This window comes from Hyaena hyaena, unplaced genomic scaffold, assembly GCF_003009895.1.
Source record: "Hyaena hyaena isolate Hyena2069 unplaced genomic scaffold, ASM300989v1 scaffold_219, whole genome shotgun sequence".
NCBI lineage: Eukaryota > Metazoa > Chordata > Mammalia > Carnivora > Hyaenidae > Hyaena > Hyaena hyaena.
Window position 1 is genome coordinate 2,253,883 of NW_024080850.1, and position 7,289 is coordinate 2,261,171.

General features: G+C 52.8%; 1 protein-coding gene across 1 annotated transcript in view; it reads right to left on the reverse strand.

Moving 5' to 3' along the window:
- Positions 1 to 3,094, reverse strand: part of PPM1F (protein phosphatase, Mg2+/Mn2+ dependent 1F) — a 29,292-nt gene extending 26,198 nt beyond the window's left edge. Inside the window, exon 1 of the mRNA XM_039242887.1 lies at positions 3,056 to 3,094. The gene's annotated coding sequence lies outside the window, so the exon portion shown is untranslated. The remainder of the gene's footprint in view (positions 1 to 3,055) is intronic.
- Between the last annotated feature and the right edge of the window lie 4,195 nt (positions 3,095 to 7,289).

Genomic DNA, 7,289 nt, shown 5'->3' on the forward strand with positions numbered 1-7,289 from the left:
GCCTGCCTGGCCAGTGTCTGCCAGGGTGTGGGCTGGCTCACTCCCAGGGCCTGCGCCAGCTGCCCTCCTTTGCTGGATAGGCGGGTGGCCCAGAGCCATCCTCCCTGCTGAGGACCAACCAGGCTTGTCTCCGTATCACCTGGCTGAGACAAGGGGCCAGGAGAGGAACTGGGACGTGGCTTTCCCTCCCTGGGGCCTAGCTGGAGTAAAAGTCAAGAGTGATTGCCTTCCTTGTCCTTTTTTTCAACAAACTCCAAATCTGTGATGTCTGCCTTACAGATCTAAGCAAAACAGTCCCTGTCCCCAGGAGCTTGGGCCGGAGAGATAAAGGCATGAAGAGGGCAGGAGGTGGAGATTCCAAAAGCAAAGGGGGCCCCAGAGGCTGCCCCAGTGCCAGAAGGGGCAGGGGACCTTGCCGTGGCCCTGAGCTCTCACAGGACCACCTGGAGGGAACAGAGTCTCAGCAGCCAGCTGGCAGGCGGCGTGACATGAGCCACAGCTGTGCCGGGCGCCCCAACAGCATGCGATCGTGAGGGGTTCCGAGGAGGGGGGCTCATGCGTAAAGTCTGTGCAAGTCATCAAGGCTCAGGGGTGGGCGTGGGTGGAACACTGGGCTACCAGGCCCCTTGTCACCTGCCTCAACCAGACTGGAAAAACCTGGCCCATGGCCGTGGACTCCGGCTCCGGGAATGACGTTGCTCATCCGCTGGCGGCCACAATAACGGTGCTGCCAGCCAACATGTGCCAGGGGCCTTCTGCTGCCGGCAACAACGACAATCTTCCTGCAGCTTCTCTTTTCACCTCCCAACACCCTGTTGTCATTAACCTCCCTTTACAGGTGGGGGCTGCAGCAAAACAACCAAGTGAGTTGCTGGGAGTCCCTCAATGGTCTATGGAGCCTAGCTCCTAACTGCAACAGAAAGCCTGCCCACCCCTCACTGGTCACCAGTCTGGAGAGTCCATCCCTCTTGGCTTCCCTTCTTTCATTTCTATGCCCAGCACCCTGGTCTAGCCCCTCAGCTCCAAGCTCCTGTCCCTTGCCTCGTGGCATCCCCCTTTGCCCTCCCCAGGCCTCTCTGATCCAAGCTCTGCTGAAATCGTCACACCTTTGGGGTCTAGCACACTGTCTTCATGTGTTAGACCCCAAATGAACAAATACTTATTTTCCTCTAGTTTATCCATTTTGACTCATAGGCTCAACCAACGCACATGTGTACAATTGCGTTTTTCTTGATCGTGGGGATAAAATACTTGAGAGTCCTGCCTGACTTCAGGGCGTAGGAGTAATGCAAAAAATAGCAATCCTTAAGCATGGAAACTGCATCATTGTTACAAAAGTATCGCCTTCATCATTAAAAGTTTTCCGTAAATGGAGAACCTTATTTCTTTATTCCTAAGGAACTGCGGGGAGGAATATGGTGTCCATTTTCCAGATCTTTTTCCTACACATGTAACATTTTTCTCTTTAAAGATTGTGGTTAAGATATACATGACCTACAATTTACCATTCTACCCCCATTCTTAGGTCTACAGTTCTATGACATTAAGTACATTCACACTATTGTGCAACTGCCACGTTTTATAGGCGTTACTTTCTCTGTACTGAGCTCCCTGAAGCCAGGAAGCCCACCCCTGTCCTCTTGGGCATTATAATGGCCCTTTGTGCACGGCACCTGGCGAGTGTGACAGCAGAGGGAAGATGCTGGCTGCCTTCTGCCACTACCAGTGGGTGGTGTGGGCTCAGATAAGCAGCCTGAGGCCTGGCACCTTCAAAGAGGAAGTTAAGATATTCTTTGGCGAACAGTGATCAGCAGAGAAAGGTTTTAAAGACAGGGTTGGCCTCAGGCAATATCTCAAAAGGAATTCTACAAATGAACTTGTATAGAGGTTTACAGTTTTCAAAGTGGTATTTGTTTTGTTACCCCTTGCACAACTAGGCTGAGAAGTACATTCTGTCAGGCCACGTTGCAGATGAAGAAATAGGCTTGGGGAAGGTAACAACCTGCCTCAGGACATACATGGAGGAAACGGCAAAGCCAGACTCACATGAAGTCTTCTGATGCCTTTTGTCACGTTCAGCTCAGTTGTAGGAAGAAAAGGTTTGAGATTTGACAATAGGCCAGATATGGGCATAAAGGCCAGAAGTGAGCTGGAGATGACCTCAGAGGGTTGGCCCTACATTCTATCTCCCATGGTGGGAGTACAGCTCAGCCCACAGAACTTGCCCCAGGAAATACCATGAAGATGTGAGTCCTGCCGGGTGGAAGGCTGTGGGGGTGCTGTCCATCACCATCCACTAGTCCTCACTGTGTGTTAGACCCTGCGTTAAAATCTCCATAAGCAGGTGCCATTTCTCCCTATTGCGGAGGTTAGGAGGCTTGCCTGAGGCCACACAGCCACCAGTGGTGGAGGAGTCCATCACGTCCCTGCCTGAGATTTTGATTTCACACACCTAGGACTAAAGCTGCAGCGGCACAAGGATTCCCTTTAACTAAAACACTCACTTTAAATCCACTTGGAGAAGGGCCATGGGTGGGGGCAGGCCACGGGGTAGGGGCACCTGGGCAGAGATGTGGTCTGGCAAAGGTGCAGGGACTGGTCGGGTGAGGGTCAGGGCACTGAGCCCAGGCCAGATGCTCTAGGAATGGGAGCTCGGTCCCGGGCAAATGAGGGGCATGGCACCCCTCAACATCCATTTCGCTTCATCGCCCTCAGTTCCCACCTGGCCTTGGGCTCGGCCACACCCCCGCCGGCCCAATGGCCCCCCAGTTCTGCATCCTTGGCTCCCCAGCCCTCCAATTCCCTGCCTCGGGTTCCTCAGGTTCCCGAGCGTTCCCTCCGCTCTACAGCTCCCCTACTCGGCCCCTGAACCCCTTGGGTCTTCCCATCTCGGCCTCCCTGCCTCCCCAGCCCCCCTATTCCGCACCCTCCGGTTCTTCAGCGCCTCGTTTCACCCCATATGCCTCAGGTGTCCACCTGAGCCTCAGGCCAGCGCGGTCGGCCCCCCAGTCCCACGCCTCCGGGCTCCTCACCCCCCAGACCCCAAGGGCCTCACCTGCTAGTCCGCCACTCCGGACCCCGCGAGCTGCTCCTGGCCGGCCCCGCCCACTTCCCGTCCCCCGCCGCCGCGGGCTCCGCGCAGGCGCAGTTAGGCCGCGGACGGGCGGGGTCGGGCCTCTGCTGCCCCCTGGTGGCTTCGCGGCCCTTTTATTACAAGTGTTGAAGAGCCGCGCTGCGCCCGAAGGGTCGCGCGGGTGCGCGGCCACGCGGCCCCCATCCTGGGTTCTAGAGCGAAAACGCTCACTAGCGAATTGTTTCACTTCTCGAGCGTTGGGTTGTTGGGTAGACGGGGGAAAGCAACCCCTCCGTCACAGCGCCCAGACATTAAGCAACACGTGTGCTCGGCAGCTGTTGAGTGGCAGAGCAGGGAAGCCGACCCAGACTGCCCCGGGGATCCGCGGACCACCAGGCAAGGAGGCACCGTGCCTGCGGCCCAGCATACTTTTAGCGGTTGTGTTAGTTTCTTATTGCTGCTGTGACAGTTACCACAAACTTACACACGTGTATTTATTTACAACTCTGGAGATCGATCAGAAGTTCGCAGAGCTCTCAACCGGCTAAGTTCCAAGTGTCAGCAGTGTGCGTACCTGAACTTGGGCATCTAGAGTGGAATCCCTGCTCTAGCCTTACCGGATTCTGAAGGCTGCCCGTTCCTTGCCTGGCAGCCTCTTCCACCTTCAAAGCCGGGAACCCTAGGAGGAGCCCTCCCGCTGCCACCTCTCCGATTGCCTCCTCTGATTCCCTGTTCCATTTTTAAAGACCCTGTGATGACTTTGGGCTGTCCAAATGATACATGGATAATCTCCCTATTTTATTTTATTTTTAATTATTTTTTTAATGTTTTATTTATTTCTAGGAGAGAGAGAAAAAGACAGAGCGAGCAGGGGAGGGTCAGAGAGAGAGGGAGTCACAGACTGAAACAGGCTCCGGGCGCCGAGCTAGCAGTCAGCACAGAGCCCGACGCGGGGCTCGAACCCACGAACCGCGAGATCATGACCTAAGCGAAAGTCGGACGCTTAACCGACTAAGCCACCCAGGCGCCCCTATTTTTAATTATTTTTAACGTTTATTCATTTTGGGGGAGATAGAGACAGAGCGCGAGTGAGAGAGGGGCAGAGAGAGGGGGAGACACAGAATCTGAAACCGGCTCCAGGTTTTGGGCTGTCAGCACAGAGCCTGACACAGGGCTTGAACTTGAGAACTGCGAGATCATAACCTGAACCCAAGTCGGATGCTTAGCCACCCAGGCGCCCCTCCCTATTTTAAAGTTAGATGGTGTGAAACCTACATTCTGTCTGCAACCCTGATTCCCCTTTGCCATGTAATCTAACATCAACACAGGTTCCAGGTATGAAAAGAAAACATGGACATCTTTGGGGATGGGGCATTTTTCTGCTACCAAAGAGGCCATGAAAAGGTTTTCTTTTAAAGCTAGAATAGGGGCGCTTAGGTGGCTCAGTCAGTTAAGCGTCCCACTTCGGCTCAGGTCATGATCTCACGGTTCGTGGGTTCGAGCCCTGTGTTGGGCTCTGTGCTGACAGCTAGCTCAGAGCCTGGAGCCTGTTTCAGATTCTGTGTCTCCCTCTCTCTCTGACTCTCCCCTGCTCGCGTTGTGTGTGTGTGTCTCTCTCTCTCAGAAATAAAACATTAAAAAAATAAAAAAAATAAAGCTAGAATAAATGAGCTTTTAGCTCAAAGAAAATCTTTTAATATATAATATTAATATAATTGATCTTTATATCAATGCATTTGTAAAGTATAACTTAAAATTTTTTATGGAGGAAAGATTCTCAGAAGTCGTCTGCAGCCCCACCTCCTTGACTTTCCAGTCCACATCTGGGCCTGTATCCTTGCCAGGAACTAGGGTCTCCACTTCACTAACAGAAGGGGTTCAGCGAAGCAAGGAAACTTGGACAACTAACGGCTGATATGAAAGGAAACCATTTTGGGTGGGGGTGAGTCTGGAAGGCAGGGGGTGTTTAGGCAGAGAAAGCAGGGTGGGAGAGGGACGCTGGCTAATCTCATTCTCCTACTTAGATCCTATAACCCCCTGTTAGTGTGGTGACCCCAAAAAGGCTTGAGGTTACTTCTTACAACTCATGACCTTATTTCTTTTTTTATTTTTTTAAATTTATTTCTAGGAGAGAGAGAGAGAGGGACAGCATGAGAAGGGGAGGGTCAGAGAGAGAGGGAGACACAGACTCTGAAACAGGCTCCAGGCTCCGAGCTGGCAGTCAGCACAGAGCCCAACGCGGGGCTCGAACCCACGAACCGCAAGATCATGACCTAAGTGAAAGTCAGACGCTTAACCGACTAAGCCACCCAGGCGCCCCAAAACTCATGACCTTAGACATGTTCCTTAGCTCAAGTGAGCCTGTTTCCTTACATATAGAAAAATGGGGACTACAGCAATAAAGCAACCATGCCATCTCATGGGGTTGTTGTGAGCTGTGAAACCCTGAATCAGTGTTTCCCACGGTGTGTCCAGACCACCGTCATCATAATGACTGTGGGGTGAAGTTTGAGAACCATGGCACACGTGAAGTGGTGCATGGGACAGGACCTCCTGCCCTGTGAAGTGGGGTGCCTATGAAAGCTGGTATGCCTGGAATCCTCCTCAGCTGGGGCCCACATTACACTCTTGGGAGCACTGATTCTATTCAAGGTCAGTGGCTTAGAGATGACAGCAAAGTGAAGCACTGCCACTTGGCCTGGAGTTGGCCCCATGGGGTACTAGACCAAGGCATTGCCTGTGAGATTACTTGTGTCCTGTGGCTTCGGTCCACCTCTCCCTGTCTGCATTCCATCATGCCTCAGCTTCTGGCTCTTGGCTTTCACTCTCATTGAAAGCAATCTTCCAACGTCACCTGCTCCACCGAGCCAGAGTTTGAGCTCTGCTTTTCTTACAAGGCTGCACCCCTGGCTTAGGTGAGCAGACCACGTGGATCTCCCAAAGCGTTCAGCCTGGGTGTTCCTCCCACCTCTCCCCGCTGTGACTGAACCCTCTCCTGGTCCCTGAATGACCATTATTCAGGAACCCCATCCTGAGCCCTCTACTCCCCTGCTCTAGGACCTCATGTGTCTGCAGGTGGTTGTACTGACCCCCTCCTTCTATCTTCCTGCTCTGTCCCATTACACATTGCCAGACGCATTGTAGAGATGGGATGACGTTGCTTTTGGGGTTTCAAACAATTAGTGATGCTGTGACCTTGGAAAGAAGGGACAAACCCTCAGGGGCGCCTGGGTGGCTCAGTCGGTTAAGTGTCTGATTTTGACTCAGGTCATGATCTCACGGTTCATGGGTTTGAGCCTGTTTCAGATTCTGTGTCTCCCTCTCTGACCCTCCCCTGCTTATGCTGTCTGTCTATCTGTCTCTCAGAAATATATAAAATATTTAAAAAAATTAAAAAAAAAAAAAAAAGAAGGTACAAACTCTCAACCCCTGCCTGCCTGCCCAGGGACTCCCACTTGGCTTCTTATTTCCAGCATTGTTCCTTTTTCAAAGGAGGCCCTCAGAGCTCCCTTGGCTGCTGGTATCTTCAAGTCTTCAAGGGCCTGACTGACCCATTAAGGGTGGAGGGGGAGTGGGTTCGTATCTGCAGGTCTGTGGTGCCTTCTCCTGTCTAGCAGCCCTGGAAGGGATGCCACGTTCAACTGATCAAACACTCATGGTGCAGCTCGTGGCAATGTGCACCAGTCTCAAAGTGACAGGAAAGGGCAACGGTCTGTGTCTAGCCAATTCAGCTGGACAACCAGGCCCTGCTCTGTGAGCCATGCACGAAGGCCTGGTATACAGGAGTTCTGCCCCCTGAACCCCCAGAGCAGGTCAGCCTGAAGCCCCTGAAGCAGGTCAGCCACCTCCCTGACCTCAAGGGCAGAAGATGTAGTTCCGTGGAGCACATTCGGCTGTCCTGGCCAGAGCAGGCCTCATCCCTTCCTGTCCTTCTTGCTCCCACAGCCACCTTGGAAGAGCAGTAGGGTTGGATGCTGTTGGATGGCATGAGATGAAGGGACCCAGAAGGCAGACTCCAGTTTTGAATGCTAAGGAGATTCGTACACAAGGGATGACTGCAGAGAAAAATGAACCTTTTATGATTAGCCCTGTTTGGGGCCGAAGCCTTAGTGCAGAATTCTAGTAAGGTTTGGGTTTAAAGCCTAAGGTACAGTCTCTGCCCCCGCTAAGTCCCTCTGGCCATCTGCCTGGACTGCCTGTGTGTGTATGTGGGTGG